At 39.4% G+C, this 23,084-nt stretch overlaps 1 pseudogene across 1 annotated transcript in view; it reads left to right on the top strand.

The window, feature by feature from the left end:
• The first annotated feature begins 10,510 nt into the window (after positions 1 to 10,510).
• The window catches only part of LOC149254805 (thiol protease aleurain-like), a 129,109-nt pseudogene continuing 116,535 nt past the window's right edge, over positions 10,511 to 23,084 (top strand). The window contains exons 1-2 of the transcript XR_016266317.1: positions 10,511 to 10,755; positions 10,979 to 11,097. The product of XR_016266317.1 is annotated as a thiol protease aleurain-like (transcript). The remainder of the gene's footprint in view (positions 10,756 to 10,978; positions 11,098 to 23,084) is intronic.

The raw sequence follows: 23,084 nt of genomic DNA, 5'->3' as shown, positions 1-23,084 counted from the left end.
ATACTTTTATTTTAATTTTAATTTTATTATTTTATTTTTTTGACATCCAGAGACAACATTCCCTTAATGTAGGAAACTTGGATGTTTGATAGATCTAGATTTAAGATGGATCTAGGATGGTTTAATTTCCTCCTTTAAATAGGCTATATTCCACATATAGCCTACTTTAATTTTAATTTTAGTTTTATTATTTTATTATTTTGACATCTAGAGACAACATCCCCTTAATGTAGGCAACTTGCATTTCTATTTTTTTTTAAAGAGAGTAGGTTTTAACCTTTAGGGTTTTATTGTTTTTTATTTGATTTTATAACGAATTTGAAATGAATTTCTATAGTATTTTTTGATGAATTTAAAGAAATTATTTGTTCATGTTTGGCTCGAGATTTGGGAACCTCAGAATAAATTTGTCCAAATATGAAATTTGGCCAACTTCAAATTTAATCAATTTTAATCTCATATATATATTTTAATTTAAAAATTCCAGTAATCTTTTACTATCTTAAAATCTAATAAACCATATAAATCTTAGATGATATTAAGCATCATCATTATCAGTTAAATTTTAAAATTAAATTATTCAACAAATTTTCAGTATTTTTTAAAACAAATTATGGCTAATCTTTTTTAGCTAAACTATTTTTGTTAATTATGTCAATAGGTGTCTCTTTTTGAAAATGGCCAGGCCAACCATTCATCTACCCTTTTGCATCTGGGTTGATATCTGTCCTCGTGGTCTGAGAATGACATATGTCCCCTTATTCTTAGGTTGTAAGCCTTGCTATTATGAGTTGAATTCCATGATGCATGATCCCATGGTCTCAGACGAATTGAATTCCATGATCAAATGTTTACTTATGCATTGGGCCACCTTTCCTACAGTGTTGGGTCAAGAGTGAACCTGCCTATTTTTCTTGCTTCTACTTATTTGTTTCAACTAGGATTTTTACATATTCTCATCACTAAGTATTTTCATGGGAAGGATGAAGCCATCATGATGCTGGTCAACACTGCACTTTCTAGCTGTAAGGTGTCTATTTTTTAAAATAGTTAGGCCAAACATTCGTCAACCCTTTTTCATCTGGGCTGACATTTTTCCCTGTGGTCTGAGAGTGACATTTGTCCTCGTAGTATCATGTTGTAATCCTTGCTCCAATGAGTTGAATACCATGATGCATGATCCCGTGGTCTCAGGTGAATTTAGTTCCACGATAAACTATTTACTTATGTGTTAGGCCACCTTTCCTGCCATGTCAAGTCGGGAGTGAACCTTTTTATTTTTCTCACTTTCATCTATTTGTTTCGACAAGGATTTTTACATATTCTAATGGCCGAGTATTTTCATGAGTTGGCTGAAGCCATCATAATGTTGGAAAACGATGCACTTTCTAGTCGTAAGGAAAATTCTACGCCTACAATTATCACTGCATCTAGAGCTTCAAGCAATGCACTCATCTCCGTGGTAGTACCAACAAAGAAATTCACTAGAGCAGTCGCACAACAACAAATGACTTGCAAGTCAAATGCTGGTAAACCTCACAAATAGAATAAAGTTAATTTCCCTCTCCAAGAAATTTTTCTTTCAAAATAGAGCTATGTGCCAAAGTATGGGAGAAGGTCTCAGACGAATGGAAGAGGAGAGGTACCTACCTCCCTCTCAACCATGAAGAAGAGAAAGGAGAAACTGTAGTGAGGTTGAGGGATGAACCCAACTGTCTTAGGGAAATGCATACAAAAATTTTGCAGAAAGGAGATTTTGGTGGAGGGGATTTCCATGGAGATGATTTGGTTGAAGTAGAGTGATGCATTCCCAATCCAAGTTGTGAGGAGATATTTTAGACCATGCTTAGCTACAAGTTTATGCCAAAATATTTCTTTTAGATTTCAGAGTAGGCTATATATGTCTTAGACTTTTGCTTGGTTCATATAGTATGTTTCCTGACTATTGCTCCATATGAAGTTGAGAGAGTTGTGGAAGATGATATATGACTATACAAACTCTTTTTTTCAAAAGATAATTGTTGTATCTTTGCAAAATAATACATATTGTGCAGTTGGTGTCTTACCCATATTATGACTTGTATTGTACTATGTATATTTATTTATTTATGAGCGTCCCTAGAGGATAGTTAGCTTTTTTATTTTTCAAAATAGTCACTTATCTGTTAGCCACTGATGTGTTATTGGTGGTTTTCTTAATAAGAGAAAAAAGCCAGGTTTCATAACTAATATTCTTTGTGCTTCCTAACCTAGCTAACTGTATTTGTCCCTAATATATCACTTGTTTGATCTAAGTATTTTCTAAAGGGCTAGATTCACATTCTGGAGGGTTTTATGCAGCTAGAACAAAGGCATTACAAGAGAACCAACATATTTGAATGATTAGTTGACTGAAAGGAGAGAAAAATTGTATCTCTATTTTTACTTCACCACAAAGTTGAAACATTGTTGCACAATTAGAGTTTTTGTATTAGATCATTATCAGAGCATCCAGAGCACTCGACCAAGGAGAATGACACATAGAGGATTCGCTAAAATAGGGAAAGGAGAGGTAGATGGAATGATGGAGATTGGAAAGTAGTTTATGCCACAGAGACTAGACTACAACCTCGAGATTTTGAAAATGAACCTAGGGTGTAAGGGGCTCCCCATTAAAGTTCAAAATACCATGGAAATATTAATTAAAGCAATTTTCTAGAAGGGAACGAAGCAAAAAATAGAGGTATCAAATTTCAATGGAAATTTCAACCTAATTTGTTTATGGATTGACTTTAAAACTTACATATTTTTAAATGGATGGTGTTGAGATTTGTAGATTGGGAGGTAGTCCAAGCCTTGAGGATCAAGGGATTGGAGGAAGGAGCTCCACAAGTGGCCTTGTGGGCTTGAAACCCAAGCCTGGGGTTTTTCACCCAAAGATTTTGGGCCAAAACCATGACAAGATTTCTACATGTGATGTTTTGAGTTGATAGAGGACTCGGAGAGAAACCAAACACAATGAAAATAACTTGAATCAAAGTTGTAGAAATGGAGATTAATTTTTGAAGTATGAGTGCGGGCTTGTATAAGGAGAGGTAAATTCAACCTAGTTGTTAGAGGTCTAGTGACAGTATCCAAGCCCTCAAAAGAAGTTCGTTGGAGTCCTTGAGAATCATATATAAGAGGCATTGTGTGAGGTTATTACACACATCCTTGGCATGAGAAAGAGCTCGCTTTAGGTGAGGAGATATCTGAATTAGCCGCAGGCCAAGGTAGACTCCAAGTGAAGGGAAAGGAGGCTAAGGTTAGCATATTTCATGATTGTTTAGGAGGCTGAGTGTATCTATGGTCAGGCCGAGTAGGAAAGGGTGATTTCTTGACTGTTTTGGTTGTGGTTTGGGGTTTGTCTACCTCAGATTGGAGGGTCACATAGGATATGAAGAAATTGCAAGTGGTCTGAGCTTGAGAGAGGGCATATTCAAGAGGGTCAGTACCCTTGTTTTGGAAGAAAAACACTCAGATGTATTGTGGAGACAAGGTCACATTATAGAGGTAAGGTCTTGGGGTTATTTGTGTGCGTTATGGTGTAGAGTATATCACTTTTCTTGGACACAGATGTATGGTGCTTACAATAGTGAGTTGGAGGGCTAGTTGGATGGGTTGAGAGGCTTAGGAGTACTCTCCTAACTTAGCCACAATCAACGAAGGGAGGTCACAACCAAAAAAGGGGCGCCTTCCATAAGTATTGGGGTTGTGTTATATTGTCAATGGGTTGTAGGGTACGTTGAGGAGGAGACTCGTACCATACAAAAAATTTGGGTGCCTATTTTTGGACAATGGAAGGACCAACCTTTTGAGAGAAGTTCACACAAGTTCATAATAGTGGGTTGGGGCTAGTGGTGTTACTTAATTAGTATTATAGAAGCATAGAACCCTAGGAAATATGGTAGCAACAGAGAGTTGCAGATGGTCTCTTGATGATGGATGGATGTTAAATGGATAATCATCCTACAAGAGGAAAGATTGGAGGAGTTTGTTAGAAGATAACAAGAAGAGTTATCCTAGTGTGAGGATGCCTTAACCAGTGAGTAAATGTTACAACATGTATTGGACACTCGTGGTCTATTGGAGGGAAGTGTGAGAGTGGACCAAGTGTGGGCCTAGATGAGGTAGAGTTGGAGCAGCCTAAAGGACAACTTGGGAGGATTGTATAGGCTTGCTTCAAGCCCAAAGAAACAAATATCTTGATGGACTATGGGATTTTTAGATGTGGCAGAAGAAGAGATGATACGTCTAATCATCCAGGAGTTTGAGTAGCCCTAGACTTGCCATGTGGAGAAGGACATCTATGATAAAATTTGGGTAGTCCTTCTAGCCCATGTTCATTATCAGAGATGGGCATCTTGTAGTGATAGGTGGCAGCCCTCCATGCCCTTTTTTATTCTTCATTGGAGCAGCACAAGAAGACTGTAGTGGGTTGAAGTCCCTAAGTAGTTGAGAAGCAGCAGTGGGTAGATGAGAATTGTTCACAAATGGAGTTGTGAACAACTCGACATGAGTCTTGATGTGTTGTGCCCTTGATGGACTAAGGCACAACTAGTGAGAATATTGGACAATCAAGGTTCAATGGCCAGATGGACTTGGACCATTGATAGAGGCAGGTGCTACATATCGGTAGTCGAAGGACTCGACAGGTACAGGGCACAACTGAGAGGAGCTAAGAGAGCATGCTACATCAGCCATATGGTCAGAGTATCTTGTTGGTGTAGATTGGTTGTCAATGGACTGACACTAAGCCCCAGTTTTGTATATTTTTATTAGTGGATGTATGAGGGTCATTATCCCTAGTACGGGTGCCCTAGAATGTTGTATTATTTAGGTTGATTAATATATCAAAGTTGGGTTATGAACAAAATTGTGTAAAAATTTGTGTCTATTTTGTGCACTTGTATATTTACTGTTGCTTATATTCCGTTGTGCAAAGTAGCTTCATTGTGATTCTTGGTTTGGTAGCGTCAATGATTTAAGATTCTATCCTAGATACCAGGATCGTGGAAAAATAATAGATGGGACTAAGGAAGAGGACCACAAAGAATGAAAATTTTAGTGTCAAAATTGAAGTCATATCATGGGATAATTGGCAAAATCACAGAAAAAGACAAGGCAAGGAAAAGGATGGGATTTGGCCTAAGATGTTGAAACATTTGAGGATGAAGATTTTACCTTCAGATTACTAACATAAATTATTTTGAGAATTTCAAAATTCAAGGGAAAGTGAGCACTTTGTCCAAGTTTATACATAGTATTTCATGAGGCTCAAATCAGAAATAATATCCAAGGTGATGAAGCGCAATTAGAAGAAAGATATGTCAATGGTCTCAGGTTCTAGCTCCAAAATGAATTCCCATCAATTAAGACCATTATAGAGGATGAAGGTGCTAAATATACTCTAAAGGCTAAGGGAAAATGGAATAGAAAATGAAAAATAGGGCAAAAGAGATAGGTCATGCATCAATTAGAGAAGAGAAATCTCCTCCAAACCTCCTAAGTCAGAAGAGCCAAAAGAGGACAAAAATGTGAGGGAGTCTTCCAAACTAGTTGGAAGTGCAAGAAGAGGGTTTGCAAGGTGATTGTTTATAAAGAATCCATTAATCATTTGGTAGGAACTTAAATTGTCTAGAAACTCTATTCGACTTGTATTCCTCTAACTGGTCTTTATAAAACCTCTTGGTTAAAAAATATGAGTGTATGTTAGTAGACAACTCATGCTAGGTTGGTTTAATATTGGGCCATATAAGAATTGGGTGTTTATTGATGTAATACAGATTGGATGCTTGTCACCTTCTGTTGGGGAGACCTGACAATATTATTTTGTTATTTGTCTTTAGATTGTTCTTTGTGTAAATATAGGTATACTTTGACTCCATCTTCTAAATGTTGTGCAACTTTATCCCGGTCATGTTGTTACAGGTATTGCTGCATTGACTTGGAAGTACACTTCATAAGTAATAATAGATTGTTGAGTATTTTTTTTAAATGTGCTTGCAATTGAGCTTGCTGCTCAGATGTGAACTTGTTGCCTTAGTGAATTATTTATTGACAAATTGAATCTTTGATATATTTTTCCTTAAAATATTTCCATGTGATATGGGTAGATTTATGAAGAAAAATTTAATGGCCATTAATGCAATTTTCTAGTAATAATATATAATTTAAGTGGTTTTCAATGCTTAAAAATATGCATTTCATGCCAATCTAGCAACATCTCTTATTTAATATTTTTTCTCATAACTTTGATAATATATTATTTTTAAGGCTAATTTGGGTTTGACTTTGGGAGTACAATGATACATTGCATTTGGTTAGTTCACTACAACTTGTTTAGATGAATTCATTAGGAAGTCCAAGTAGATCACTCAACTATTTTGCATGGCATGAGTGAAAGCATGTTCTAGTATCTTTTATATAGATATTGTTATTAGGAACTAATATATTGTCTAGAATTGATATATGCTTCTTCAAAGAAATAAGTTTCATGATATTTTGCAAGTGGGTTGTATGAGGTTATTGTAAAGTGAAGATTCTTGACTAGGCCATTCATTGGCTTAAATATTTTACACTCAAGGGGTAGAAAATGCAAAAAACCTATTGGTTGGCTTAAATATTTAAGCTCTGGTTATGACCAAGTCCTTATGCTTGCTCATTGTGATCTGCGAATTCTGTGAGAAAACAAGGATTCCATGTAATTTTCTGTGCACTTCAATATTATATAATATGGTTGGGGATATTTTAATTTTGTTGAAATTTAATTAAATAAAAAAATTAAAGAGACTATAATTCAAGCAGTGTAAGGATTTTGGTTAAACTTTATGGCCATCTTCGTTCAAGTAGTCCAACAATACATCTTCTTCCTTTGGGAATAAGAAATGTGTTATTGGTGACAAACATGTGAAGACATATCGAGTGCTCACATGATCTTATCCACCCTGTCAAAAATGAAATGATCATTAGTAGATATGCATCATTTAGATATACATAGAAACACTAGAGATAAAGATCATTAAGATTTAAGAAGTAGCTTGAACCCCACAATTTTTTTTTCTTCCAACAAAATATTGTGTCATTCCTATAATTGTGCTTGCAAGACTCTGCTCACCATGGTGGTAAGCATAATGCTCCGAGACATAACCTAAGAATCGAGCAACCTGTTGAAAAGGGTAAAAAAATGTTTTCAAATTTTAAGAGTAAATATAAGAGAGGAAGTAAAAAAATATTTTGTGGTAAAGGGAGGAAACCTTTGCTTATGTGACAATTTTTTTCTTGAAAGGACAAAGCAAAAATTTTCTTTGCCTGGTTTCAATCCGTTGACCACGGATGGGATGGATCTTTACAAGTCAACCATGGAAAATATGGTCAGTTCCTTGTTCACAAAGTTCTTTTTGGCCTCTATTTTCTTCTTGCTAAAGGCTAGCTAAATTGCATCTCCACCGAGAGCTTTTCTCCATGATTCATACTCAGGAATGGTGTAAAAAGACAACACCCTTCCATCCTTATGGGTTGCCTTCATAAAAATAAAAACAAAAAAAAATGCACGCCTTTATGCTCCATTGGATTGAAACAATATACATCTTGGTACAGTTAAGGAGTTGATTTTTTTTTAATGGAATTGTACACTTAGTAAGAACATGGATTATGTTGAGAGCAATAACCTTGACAATAGGAGTGATTAATTCAATGAGAAAAGAAGGAATCTTAAGTAGAGAAGGTCAGAAAGAGTGTATGAAGTTGTTCAACAATCCTTTGACGTGGGAACCATCATGATCCTACAAGAAACAAAGGATAAACAATTAGTTTCCAATTGAATGTATCCTTCCAACTTACATAGAAACTACACAATTATCAACATACATCATGTACTTGATATGTAATAATCATCAGAGGGCTATATCTTAGAGATTTGACACTGTCATATTCCTTTCCATGCTACAGACCAAGGATTTGCTTGATATTTTAAATCTCAACATTTGCCATGATTTGTTTATGGCTAACTTCCCTTACATTCAACAACTTGTCTCTGAGAAGGAACACAACAACCAAAACTTACACTCAAACTAACAATGAAAATGAAAGTCTGTCATAATATTTAGTACTACCTTATTACATATTAGTCTTGTGAATGCACTTACACACATTAACATAGTTCTAATCCATACAAAATTTATGACAATACAGAATGACCAAGGTCAACAATCTTATCAGCATCTCTTTACACATTTTGAGGTAATCACTACCTATATATAGATGTGTAGATGTGTGTTGGTTTAAACAAATACCACGTCATCCACCACCTTGGATGACATAATTTCTATTTACAATCCGCATAAATCTGTGTTTTATTGTCGTTGATATCTGTAAGTTTATGTGTTGGGCCACACATCCTCCCGCCTTCAAAAGCATGCATGATCTGGAGGGGGACATATGCGAATTGGCCCACCCGTTTAGATGTTTTAATTAAAATTCTAGCGCACATAAAAAGTACATTTATTTTTTATATGGTTAAATACCAAACAAAAAGTATCAGTTAACATTTATTTTTGATATTATTAAATACCAAACGAAAGGAGGCATGGATCATACGTTATTAGGTAAAACTTATTATAATTTATGGTAATTTTCAATTGAGGATGGATGCGTATCATAGCAAAGAAGCATAGATCATACAGTACTAGATAAAATTTATTATAATCTAGACTAATTTTCAAGAATGGATACGTATCGGATATATCTATATTTTATATTATTATATTTTTATATAATAATATCTTATATATCTATATTTTATATTATATGAAAATTAAAAGTAGTATTTGGTTTTATTTATATTATTAAAAATACATAATTTTATTGGAGGTAGTTTCATCAATGATCACAAAATTATGTATTGGGAGTAGTTTTATTAATGATCGGAAAGAATGTTAACTTTCTTGCAATTATTATTATGGTTAAATATTTTTTTAGTTTTGGAGTAAGAACTAAATCTGTTTTTTATTCACTAAGGACTCATCATACTCAAATGTAAGGAATTAGGGCAATGACCCAAAGATCCAAAGACATATGGCAAGAGTGAAAATCTACCTTAAGTATTGACCACCAATGGGTTATTTCAAGTATGTGGTTTCTTTGAACAATGGTAATGAACCACCTCTACAGTGGGGAATGATGGTTGTACCCATTGTCAATTGATAACTAAGTTATGCTAGGTTTTGTCATCTTAGAAAAAAGATATATAATATTTTAGTAGAGAAATAACTATGGTGTACTTAGTATGCTTAGTGGGTGTATTTAATGTCACATACTTGGTAGGGTATAGTGATAATGTGATACATATAATATTTTAGTAGAGAAATAGCTATGGTGTACTTAATATGCTTAGTGGGTGTATTTAATGTCACATACTTGGTAGGGTATAGTGATAATGTGATACATTATGTTAGTGACAATGCTATGTTAATGTTGTGATGTTTATACATGGGTGTCATATGACCACCTCAAGAATAACCATAACCTAGAGCATAAATTCTCTGTTACTTCAAACTATATAAACTATTTATCTATAAGGAGTCATAGGGTGGAGTTGGTCCTCCTAAAATTGGAGGGAAATGTAGAGTTAAAATTTACGTGGGAAACTCCCGACTTCATCAAATAATAAAGCAAAAGCCTTACCATTATGGAAAGGCCTCTTCATCCTTAATCATAAAGGATTTCAATTAGGGTATGGTGGTAGGATACCTAGATTTAGGAATTTTACATGTGGAATTCTATCATAATTAGTAAAAATGACTCTTGTTATTTCAATTGGAGTGAAGCTGATAGTATGTCTGTGATAATGATGGTTGGCATTGTTGAGAGAATGCCTCATAAAGAGGTTGATTAGTTGGGGCATTTGGAGATATCTGCAATAGTATGAAACAACAATGTAATAAGCATTTGTGGATTTCTTTCACCATTGTTGCAATCTTGCAAATTGTATTCCACTATGAAAATCAATATGCAGGCTATATTTGACTTTGCCACCTACTAATAGACATTAAGAATGAAACTCCAATACAACAAAATTGCAAAATCCTTCCATCCATATCAAATACATCACTCTTTCCCAAAAAAAAAAAAAAAAATGTAAAACTTTAATGGCTGCGTACAACTTTTTGCAATCATCTTGCAATATAGTACATAAATGATTCCATCACTGAATAAGTATATAACATGCAACATCATATAATTTCTTCCCTGTGGTGTCTCTTGTTTCTTATAATACTTATGGTGTCCATTTAGAACTCATTTTCTAATATATTAACATAAAGCTATTAAGTAAAACAAATATTTATTCTAATGTTAGCAACAGCGCGCATGATCGGATGGCCCACTCGAGAAGACTTCAGACTTAGTTATCGTTATACCTGCAGATTCTGCTATGAAAGCTTCGCTACATAAACAGGTAAGAGGAATCCAACAGCTCTCCAACGAACCCACATCATTCTTTCTTCGTCCTTTGCTGCGTTCAGAGGTTCCAAGAGTCTCGCCCGCCATGGCTCGCGTCCTCGCCATTGTTCTGAGCACTTTGTTAACGCTGGCCATATCTGTATCTGCTGCCAAGTCGTTTGAAAAAACGGATTATATTGATATGGTTACTAATAAGATCCAGGACCTGGAGTCCAGTTTCTTTAAAATCTTGGGAACCAATCCCAAGTATCTACAGTTTGCGGAGTTCGCTCTCAGGTCTGTGTTGTGATTTGTTTAAATGGTTCTGATAGCTGAGATCTCTTCTGTCTCTGCTTGGGTTTTCTTGCTTTGTATTAGAATCGCATTCATGGCCGCCTTGTAGCATCTTATGTTGCAATATGAATGGGAATAGATAGTTATGTATGTGGGTATTTAAGAGATCAGTTAAAAATTGCATTTAGCTAAAGTTTGTAATGTTTTTTCTTTCAATCCTGTGCAGGTATGGCAAGAGGTATTCTGTCCATCAGCTTGTGCGCAGATTCAATGTTTTTGTGAAGAACGTGGAGCTGATCGAGTCAAGAAACAGCATGAAGCTTCCTTATACTTTGGCAATAAATGGTAATTCCATCCTCTCTTCTATAGTTGTTTGCATCTGTACTTAAAATCTGGATAAAAGTCTTAAAATGGTGGCAATTAATCATAATAGTTAGTGCTGAATCTGGTTAGCAGTAGGATGTTTTCCCAAAAAAGTAGGATTATGGTTATGGGTGTTTTTTTAAACCATGTTGGGAGAAGCTAAGTCATTTGGTTTAGTTAAAATTTTGAAACTAAAATTAGGTATTAAATTATCTTGTCATTCCTTGATCCAGGGGAGAAGTCTTACGAAACTTACAAAACAAAAAATAAACATATATATATATATTGTGAAATATTACATTTATGTTTTATATAAATATATTTAAAATAATAAATCACAATAAAATTCATATATATATAATTAATTAATGTAAAAATAATATATATATATATATATATATATATATATATATATATATATACACACACACACAGAGTAAAATTTTATTCTTGAGTTCAGTTTTTTGTGATCCATAATATTTTGATTGATAAAATTCTTCTCAAATAATCATAATAAACAATTTTTGAATCAAAATAATTCAAAAATAATTCTTAATTCTCTTAAAATTCAAATATTAAAATATTGTTTCAACCTATATATGTTTCTTTTATATATTTAACTTTCCTATCTTATTGAAATATTACATTTCTTAAGTTTCTTATCCTTTAAATTACATATTTCTTTTATGTATTTAACTTTTATATCTTAAAACATTACATTATATATATATATAGAATAGAAGGATAATATTTAAATAAATTAAATTCTTACCATAAAAGTGCAATATTTAAATAAAATATATAAAAAGCATATATATATATAAAAGAAAGATTAAAATATTTTTTAATTTCTATATGATTTTTATATATTTTATTTAAATTTTTTTATGAACGTATATATTTATATAATTTAAGTGTGTATGGTATAAATAAAAACTAAAAATAAAAATAAAAATAAATCAATAGAAATGGGTTGCTTCATTAATCTTTGTATTCAGGAACATATTGCCGACCTTAGAGATAGGCATTCTCGTTCCTCAACTATTGCTGAGCATGCAGAGAAAACTTTGCATCATGTCTGCATTGAGAACTCTCAAATCCTCGCTAGGATTGATCACTTTCATCATAGGAAGTTACTAGAGGCCATTAAAATTGAAAAGCATCCGAGGAATCTCAATATGGATGATGGTTGGACCTTAAGTAGGAGTTGGGTTCTTGCCCTTTCTTCTTGACTTCTATGGTTTTTAATCTGTTTCACTCATGCCCGTAGTGTAGGAGGATACAAGCAATATGAAAGAAAGTCCCATCACCAACTCCAGCCTCTAGAGTTTTGGTGTTTTGAATCGATTTGCAGTAATCCCACTCGTCTTCAAATCTCTGGAGGCATCACCCATACGCCCGTAGTGTAGGAGGATACAAGAAATATGAAAGCAAGTCCCATCACCAACTCTGGCCTATAGAGTTTTAGTGTTTGGAATCGATTTGAAGTAATCCCACCTGTGTTCAAATCTTTGAAGGCATCACCCATACACCTGTAGTGTAGGAGGATACAAGCAATATGAACACAAGTCCCATCACCAACTCTAACCTCTCGAGTTTTGGTGTTTGGAATCAATTTGCAGTAATCCCACCCGTGTTCAAATCTCTTGAGGCGTCACCCATACACCCATAGTGTAGGAGAATACAAGCAATATGAATGAATGTCCCATCACCAACTCTGGCCTCTGCAGTTTTGGTGTTTGGAATCGATTTGAAATAATCCCACTCGTGTTCAAATCTCTGGAGGTGTCACACATATGCTCGTAGTGTAGGACGATACAAGCAATATGAAAGAAAGTCCCATCACCAACTCTGGCCTCTAGAGTTTTGGTGTTTGGAATCGATTTGCAGTAATCCCACCTATCTTCAAATCTTTAGAGGCATCACCCATATGCTCGTAGTGTAGGAGGATACAAGAAATATGAAAGCAAGTCCCATCACCAACTCCGGCCTCTGGAGTTTTGGTGTTTGGAATCGATTTGCAGTAATCCCACCCATGTTCAAATCTCTGGAGGTGCCACTCATACGCCCGTAGTGCAGGAGGATACAAGCAATAAGAAAGCAAGTCCCACCACCAACTCCAGCCTCTAGAGCTTTGGTGTTTGGAATCGATTTGTAGTAATCGCACCCGTGTTTAGATCTTTGGAGGCGTCACCCATATGCCCGTAGTGTAGGAGGATACAAGCAATATGAAAGTAAGTCCCACTACCAACTTCGGCCTCTGGATTTTTGGGGTTCAAAATTGATTTGTCGTAATCCCACCCATGTTCAAATCTCTGGAGGCATCACCCATATGGCCATAGTGTAGGAGGATATAAGCAATATGAAAGCAAGTCCCATCACCAACTCCGGCCTCTGGAGTTTTGGTGTTTAGAATCGATTTGCAGTAATCCCATAAGTGTTGAAATCTCTGGAGGCATCACCCATACCCCTGTAATGTAGGAGGATAAAAGCAATATGAAAGTAAGTCCCATTACCAACTCTGGCATCTAGAGTTTTGATGTTTTGAATCAATTTGGAGTAATCCCACCTGTGTTCAAATCTTTAGAGGCATCACCCATACGCCCATAGTGTACGAGGATACAAGCAATATGAAAGCAAGTCGCATCACCAACTCTAGCCTCTGGAGTTTCGGTGTTTGGAATCGATTTGCAGTAATCCCACCTGTGTTCAAATATCTAGAGGCGACACACATACACCCGTAGTGTAGGAAGATACAAAAAATATGAAAGAAAGTCCCATCACCAACTCTGGCCTCCAGAGTTTTGGTGTTTGGATTCAATTTGCAGTAATCCCACCAGTGGCCAAATCTCTCAAGGCATCACCCATATGCTTGTAATGTAGGAGGATATAAGAAATATGAAAGCAAGTCCCATCACCAAGTTCAGCATCTGGAGTTTTGGTGTTTGGAATCTATTTGTCATAATCCCATCCATGTTCAAATCTATGGAGGTGTCATTATTGGCTTGATGGGGCCTGACCCAAGTTCGGAGTTAGTTAGCCAAACAAATCCCTATATTATTGGTCCTTTCTGCAACAGCCCGCGGAGAGCGGACTAAGGTCTCACCCGAAGCAGTATGGGAGGATGCTGGAACCAAGTTTCTGCACACTTGAGATGTCTGAGGTGTTGAATTAGTTCAACTAGGAATAGCTTCATGTAGGTCACTTTGCGCACTTCCCTGACCTGCGAGGCCTGTTAGTGTCGGTATCTTCATCCCTCCATCAGTGATCAAAATTCTCTTTGGTCATTGCATTTTAGGTGTCTCATCTGATCAACTGCATTCCATTAGGATCATGGATCATCTGATGGTAGTGCCATATTATCAATTTTCCCTCATGGTCTTTACCTGCTGGCCCATTTTCATACATTCAGGTCATTTACAATCATTTTTTGTCTTTACATCTACAAAAGTCATTTTTAGGGTTTTAGGTCTCATTAGGTCTAGGGTTTTGTCAATAAAGTCTCGTAAAAGCTCAAAAATGGTCAGCAAGCACATGAGGAGGTCAAATAAAGTCTCAGCAACAAAAATTTCAATAATCACATGCTCAGTGATTGATTTTTCCTCAAAACCCTGTTTTGAGGAAAAACAGAGTTTTCTATATTTCATGTAATTTCATTTTTCCTATATGTAATAATTTTGAGATGCAACCCTGGTCACCTTGCCAAGCTCCTACACTCTAGCTCCTACAAAAGAGTAAAAAATTCAGAGCATTTAGTCCATCAAAGGAAAAAAACAAGTCAAACTGCCAAAACAGAGTTTTAAAGACAAAGTGAAATCCAAACATTAGAAAAGTGGGTTTTATAAGTGAAAAATTAAAATCCTTTGTATATAAAGTCTTTTTCATGTTGAAGAAGTTCATTTGCATGCAAAACAAGAGAAAAACAAGAGCTAAGTCATTTTTGAGCCGAAGGAGTGAATTTGGGGGGCGGGACACCTGGGTCGAGGCGCGGCGCACCTGGTCGGCGTGGCGCACACAAAGTAGGTTTAAAACTGGAATTTTAATGGGCGCGATGCACCAGAGAGGCACAGTGCACTTGTTAGTGGGTGTGGCGCACCGGTCTTCTGAGCCCAAACTTCACTCAAATCACCTCCTCCAAGCTCAAACTTGTAAACTTCCTCCTTCCAAGTAAGTCAAGAATCTCATATTTCCATTGCAAGCGTTTTAGTCAATTTTCATGGTGTTTCAATAGGTGAAAAATAAAACCCTAGTTCCTTGCATAGTCAAATTGAAAAGCTGCCTAGGGTTTGCAAAGTTGCAATTTTTACTGTCTTATCCCCCTCTACCATTTTCACACCCCCTCACTACATTTCACTCACCTCATTTTTCCTTCCCTCTTTTATTTACATTCACCTATACCCCTATCCCTAAAACTAAAAACCCTAATACCTAATCCCACTACTCCCAAACCCTAATTAGCATCTCTAAACCCTAATCCTTATTCCCCAAACCCTGCCACTCCCAAAAACCCTACAACCAACATCACAATCCCTCATTCACTATCCTCCATCATCAATCCCTTTCATTGAACAACAAACACCTATTGTTCATATAAAATCTCTTCATACTCATCAAAGAACATCAAACAATGGCAAACATGGAGACAGATTCATCTTATGACAGAAATGAGGAAACAGTAAGTGATTCCTCCCAAGAAATTCATGCACCAAGGAAGCCTCACAAGGGAGGAAAACACATCCGGGAGGAGCCCACTACACTTACTGAGCTATTGGCTTGTCCTCTTGCTGTAGCATGCTTCAAACATCAATCTTGCTACCAATTTTGTGAGATGGTGGAAAGAGTCAAATACCACCATGAGCTTGCCAGACTTTTTGTGCTCCATCTTCACAATGGCCAGGTCAATTTGGCAGGTGTGACATTCACTTTGACACCTGAGACTATAGCTAAAGCAACAGGTATTCTGAATGTGGGTGAATAGTGGAACAAGGGACAACTGGTGGACAGAGATCATTATGAGCCTTATATCAAGGTTGGATTTCAGAGGCATATCAGTAGGGTCTTCCCTTTCAGATACCTACAGGACACATATGCTCCCCTTATGAAACTCATAATCAGATATTTCGACTGTGAAGGCAGATTTTCTCACCTATACACCTATCATGCTAGATTATTGATGCATTTTACTAGAGAGAGGATGATGAACATCCCCTATTTCATATGGTGGAATATTGAGAAAATGACCACATTGGTGCAAAGGAAACCTCCTCATCAGTAGTATAACAACATCTACCACTTTGCATTGATCAAGATTGTGGTTTTGCATCAGCTGAGTTTACTGAATGTTTCATGGGATGATTTCATTTCACATGAGGTCTTCACAAGCCCTCAAGTGACACCATCAGTTTTTCATGAGGCAGGAGGGCCTCCACATTAGCAAGAGGTGCATGAGACTCAAACCACCAGTGTGCTAGTGTTTGTCACTTACCAAAAGAACACAAGCATATTATTTGCAGCTGCCAAACGAGTACTATCTCCACCCGGGGTGGAAGGGGTCTTGTTTTCTTCAATAGAAAAGCAGGTACAGGACAAAAGGAAACAACCAGTGCATGATGAAAGGCCTTCTAAAGGTCAAGAGAGGGATTTAATTCTCATTCAGGATGAGGACTCTGATTTGGGCTCCCAAATCTCAAAGCTCAAGGAGATCATCCAGGAACAAGAAGCCGACATTCATGACTTGTCTCTCAACGTGGAAAGAGCCAAGTGGGTAATAAACTATCTTGAGCAAAGGAACAAATAGTTGGAAGACCAGCAGACTATCATGGAGTTGCAAAACATAAAAGAAAACCGGCAAGTAGCCAAGAGGAGGAAAATCAAGTTGACATCGTTAGAGCGAGAGATTGAAGCTGATCGTGAATATTGGCTTGAGAGGGCAAACATGCACTTGGAGAAGATGCTAGAGAAGGCCAACAAAGAGAAAAAGATGTTGAGGCACATGGCCTATCACTATTTGACAAGAAACAAGATTTGAAAAACGAGAATAAGGACCTTAAAGGCCAAGTTGAGGAAAACTTGGAGGAGGAAGAAAGAGCAAGATAAGCTCAAAATATTGGATGAAGCTTCTTTGAACCAACATAATACTTGATGCAGGTCACTCAGCCCAAATTTCAAGAAATTTGGCACAGTTTTTTTCCAGTTCACTCTGATGGGTGCAACTTATCTACTAGCAAGTGCCGATCTCGTATCTATGTATCTAGCAATCTCACTAGAAAGCTTAGGTGTATATATTCTAGCTGCATTGTATCCAGACTCTTCATCTCGCTTACGAACGTCAGGCTCTGGCTCTCGATCTTCGTGTGCTTCAACGTGTGCTGGATCAACAGAATCCACTTATGCTTCATCAACGGCTTAACCAATTGCTGAATCAACCGAATCTACTAACTAACATATCGTTCAGGGCTGCTGCTGGATAGACTTAAACAATTGGATCAACGGGAGAAGGTGATGCCTAAGAAGGGCCTACTAAACCGTACTAAACCGTAGTAAGGATGGCCTACTAAACCATACGTTGGGTGGTTAAGGTGGTTAGTTCCCCATGTGTTGGGACTTACTATCATCATGTATCGGTGGTGGCTAACTATCATTTGGTATTGGTTTTCTATCATCATTCGGCCTATCAAGTGGCTATTCATCCATGGGCTCCGAGGAACTCTAATTCTCCTAATAGTTATTCTGCTAATAAGAGGGATAATTGGATTTCGGCATGCATGGATGAAATCTGAAGGAGAATTGAATGAAAGAATGAATCGCAGCACAGCCTCTTATTAATTAAGACTTGAACGATTATGAATTATTCGCTCTCCGCGTTGCTTTGATATTATAATACTTAAACGATTATGTTAAGGTCATTTTCAATGGTCGCCGATAGACAGTCTCGTTGACAGGGAGGGGGTCGACAGCCAGTAAGTAGTGCCAGAAAGTCCACTAATAACTAGTCGTCCACATAGCCAGGAGGTGGTGTCTTTGACAGGAGGAGGTCGCCAATAAGGAGGGAGGCGGTCATCGATAGACAGTATCATTAGGAGGTGCCATTGCAAGCCAATAGTCAATCATTCCCAGCTGATAGCCAACCCAACCGGTCATTCCTAGCAGGGTGCCCATTCCCGCTAGTTGATGCTTTCAATCACTCGATGACAGGAGTAGTCGATGCAGCCGATACCGCTACTTGATCCAAGAGTCCATCCAGCTTTCAATCACTCAATGCCAAGTTCCGATCCACTGAAATCACCGCGCTGGGAATGGGATACTCGGCTTGGGCTACTTTACTCCGCTGGGCTACTATTCTCGACTGGGCTAGGCTAGGCTGGATACTCCCATCGCCTAGAAGCTCCGGTCAGTGATTTCACTCTTGTCAATGCATGAATGACGTTTTACTCATTGAATCTCTGGTCGGTGCAGGCAGATACTCAGTGCCAAGAATCAGTGCCAAGTGTCGATCCAGGTGGTGATCCAAGTGGCGATGCTGGTACTCTATGCTGGTTACTGCTACTTACTGCCGGTTACTCTATGCTGGTAGGTACTCGATCCCAAGAGTCAATACCACTTTATGTTGATACTCTATTCCGTCCGGTTACCTCTATGCTGGTACTCCATGCTGCTACTTTATACCAAGAGAATATACAAGAGTTGATGCCGCCGATACTGCTGTTGATGCTACTTGATGCTGATACTTGATCCCAATAGAAGATTCACTGGATATTTCGGTACTCAATCGGGTATTCAATGCTGGTCTACTCAATGGACGGTACTTCATTATGGTGCTACTCTCAATGGCTTTGACTCGATGCCAGTCAGCCAATAGTCGACCAATACCAGGAGGTTCTGATTCCCGCTAGCCGCTAGCCGATACAACGGAGCACATTGTCAGCTGCCGCATAGCCGATACCGGGGGAGTAGGTAAAGATGTTCAAACCGCCGCCATCGAAAGATGTTCAAACCGCCGCAAAGGTAAAATGGCCAATCTATATAGGGTGCCCCCGGCAGGGCTCGACTGTTAAGGACCTTTAGGTACTCGACCATAAGGGAGAGGAGAGGACCCTCACCATATGAATAGTGAGTGACTCCGTCGATGGTGGCCTTGACAGTCGAGTGTGCTAACGCACCCTTTAGGGTGCTTGACCATAAGGACCTTTAGGTGCTTGACTGTTAAGGAGAGGGAGAGGAGAGGTACGTTATGCGGGGAAAGCTTTTTCAGGCCCCATTCTCTTTGTTCAAGTCCAGGTGCTTTATGTTCCGGCGGAGGTTTTTCAAGATTCCCTCCCATTCTTGCCATTTTAGTTTGGCGGAGGATGCGTAAGCAGGCTCGACCATAAGGTCCGTCAGGGGCTCGACCATAAGGACCTTTAGGTACTCGACTGTTAAGGACCTTTAGGTACTCGACCATAAGGGAGAGGAGAGGGAGAGGGAGAGGTTTTCAAGATTATCCTCTCCTCTCCTCTCCTTATCAGTCGAGCCCCCTAAAGGGTCCTTAACAGTCGAGCCCCCTAAAGGGACGGAGTCACTCACTATTCATATGGTGAGGGTCCTTATCAGTCGAGCCCCCTCCGGGTCCTCATAGCTGTAAAGATAGAAAATCCAGGCAGTAAACCTAACCAGGGAAGGCACTAAACCAGATCGATGAGAGATGCCCTTCCGTCTCCAATCGAGAGAGTGCAGAGGCCAATCATATATTATATATGTCATTATGGTTTCTCATTTCTTTCTTCCAGTCATGATGCGCTTTAAGGCTCAACCATATGCCCCACCACCCCATAAGCATCTTAGCTTGGCGGAGGTTTTGATGCAATGACATATATATAATTCAATGTAGACCTATTCACTTACTCGATCTATCTCCGCCAAACTAAAATGGCTATAATAGTAGGGTGAGGCAATGAACGCTCGACCACCGGGAGAGGGGAATCTTGAAAAACCTCCGCCAAGGGAGCTGATCAAAAAGTAAGTCAAATGAACCCGCTTGCTTGACGTTAGGAGGGCAAGGGTGAGCCTGTCGAACTCTCGACCTCTGGGAGAGGTAACGTGGGAGGTCCGTCAGGGTGCGTAGCACGCTCGACTAATAAGGAGAGGGGCTCGACTGATAAGGATGCGTAAGCAGGCTCGACTGTTAAGGACCTTTAGGTACTCGACCATAAGGATCCATAAGCAGGCTCAACTGTTAAGGAGAGGACCTTTAGGTACTCGACCATAAGGGAGAGGAACAACTTGTTTTCTCTGAACCGACTGGATCCACTCCCAAGGATGCACTGGTAAGGATGCACTCCACCAGTAAGGATGCACTCTACTAGCAAGGGCTTCGCCTTCACTGGTTAGGACCGGCAGGGGCTCGAATGATAAGGACCCTTTAGGGGGCTTGACTGATAAGGACCCTTTAGGGGGCTCGACCATTAGGGAGAGGAGAGGAGAGGGCTTCGCTCTTTCTCTCTCTGAACCAACTAGATCCACTCCCAAGGATGCGCTGATAAGGATGCACCTTACTGGTTAGGGCTTCGCGCTTACGGAAATAGCGTATATAAAGACACGACGTCGAAAGAAAAATTCGTGCGGCTGGTTAGTGACTGTAAGGGTGAGGGATTTATTGCTCATCCATCATATGGGTGAGGGTGAGCCAGCCGAACTCTCGACTAAAAGGATGTGTAAACAGGCTCGACTGTTAAGGCCGCCATCACCTTTAGGTGCTCGACCAAGAGGACCTTTAGGTGCTCGACCATAAGGGAGAGGGAGAGGAGAGGTAACGTGTGAGGAGAGGCCCGGTAGGACCCGTTAGGGGGCTCACTATTCATATGGTGAGGGTAACCTCCGCCTCCTCGTGGGGCCAAATTAGTAGGGTGAGGCAACGAACGCTCGACCACCGGGAGAGGGAAATCTTGAAAAACCTCTCCCTTATGGTCGAGCACCCTAAAGGGACGGAGTCACTCACTATTCATATGGTGAGGGTCCTCTCCTCTCCCTCTCCTCTCCCTTATGGTCAAGTACCTAAAGGTCCTTAACAGTCGAGTACCTAAAGTTCCTCTCCTTAACAGTCGAGCCTGCTTACGCATCCTTATGGTCGAGTACCTAAAGGTCCTTATCAGTCGAGCCTGCTTACGCATCCTCTCCCTTGGGGTCGAGTACCTAAAGGTCCTTATCAGTCGAGCCCCCTAAAGGGTGCGTTAGCACACTCGACTGTCAAGGCCGCCATCGACGGAGTCACTCACTATTCATATGGTGAGGGTCCTCTCGATGGAGACGGAGGACGGATACGGAGGACGGAGATGAGATGGAGGACGGAGATGAGATGGAGGACGGAGATGGAGACGGGTCCACCACTCCCACTGGATCCACTCGATGACGGATCCACTTCTAGCCTTGCTTGTTCTAGCTTAGCTAAGATCCTTGCTAGCCCTGCTCGTGCTTAGCTAAGAGAGGATGCGTAAGCAGGCTCGACCATATTCTTTATGATCAGCTCCCTTGGCGGAGGTTTTGGACATTATCCCAACTAATTTGGCCGTTTTAGTTTGGCGGAGGATGCGTAAGCAGGCTCGACCATAAGGATGCGTAAGCAGGCTCGACTGTTAAGGAGAGGACCTTTAGGTACTCGACTGTTAAGGACCTTTAGGTACTTGACCATAAGGGAGAGGAGAGGGAGAGGGAGAGGTTTTTTCAAGATTCCCCTTGCTCTCCTAACGTCAAGCAAGCCCCTACTGGTCCTTGCCCGATGCGGACAAGCGACTATGTCCCTCCCATTCTTGCTATTTTAGTTTGGCGGAGGATGCGTAAGCAGGCTCGACCATAAAGTCCGTCAGGGGCTCGACCATAAGGATGCGTAAGCAGGCTCGACTGTTAAGGACCTTTAGGTACTCGACCATAAGGGAGAGGAGAGGGAGAGGGAGAGGTTTTCAAGATTATCCTTATCAGTTGAGCCCCGTTGCCGGTCCTCGCCAGTGGGGTCATTGCCAGTGCTCATTGCCGGAAGGTCAGCCGATAGTGGATCACCGCCAGCCGGGTCATTCCAGTCGATCATTGTCAGGAGGGAGATCAGCCGATAGTCGATTAGAGACAGGAGGTAAGAGCCAGTGGTCGACGATAGACAGCGAGCGGTCGACGAGAGCCAGGTGTCGATCACTCGATGCCAGGTGGTGATGTCTTCTTTTGTCTGTCTGTGAACCGATGTATTCTTGTCCTGCCCCGATAATGGGTTCCGGGTAGATAGTAGATAGCAATTGAATTGGCCCTTGATTGGATCAGATAGGAGAAGCGGGATTTTCACCATTATCTAACTGAACAAGCAATAACTGGAAAATAGGAGGCCGGGACGACCAAGCCAAGCGATAGGTAAGACGGACCAAGCAACGGATGAGGTTAGTAGGGTCCAACCAATAAACCGAGCCAATAGATAAGTATCCATTCCCAACCCTTTTGTATGAGAGAGATATGCCACCAGCAATAGATGAATGCCGGTCCCGTCCCTCTCTAAGGAGGTCATCTGCATGTAGCTATTATATATGTCATTATGCCATGAATGAGAGATCGATTTCTTTCCCTTCTCCCATTTCTTCAAGTCATATATTATATATGTCATTATGGTTTCTCATTTCTTTCTTCCAGTCATGATGCGCTTTAAGGCTCAACCATATGCCCCACCACCCCATAAGCATCTTAGCTTGGCGGAGGTTTTGATGCAATGACATATATATAATTCAATGTAGACCTATTCACTTACTCGATCTATCTCTCTTTAGCCAGTCTATGTTGCGGTAGTTTTCCAGAGGCATGCATCGAGAGCCCCGTGGAATCTCGTCTGAAAGGGTGCGTAAGCAGGCTCGACTGTTAAGGCCGCCATCACCTTTAGGTGCTCGACTGATAGGGAGAGGAGAGGGCATTTGCGTGCGTTTTATGGCTACTTGACATGCCCAAGCTGGTCTGGGGTTCCAAAG

This window comes from Pinus tabuliformis, chromosome 7 (assembly GCF_031772625.1).
Source record: "Pinus tabuliformis cultivar Carrire ecotype Pingquan chromosome 7, CPIR1, whole genome shotgun sequence".
Taxonomy (NCBI): Eukaryota; Viridiplantae; Streptophyta; class Pinopsida; order Pinales; family Pinaceae; genus Pinus; species Pinus tabuliformis.
The sequence above is the reverse complement of the archived record's forward strand: the minus strand, read 5'-3'. Positions and strand labels throughout refer to the sequence as shown.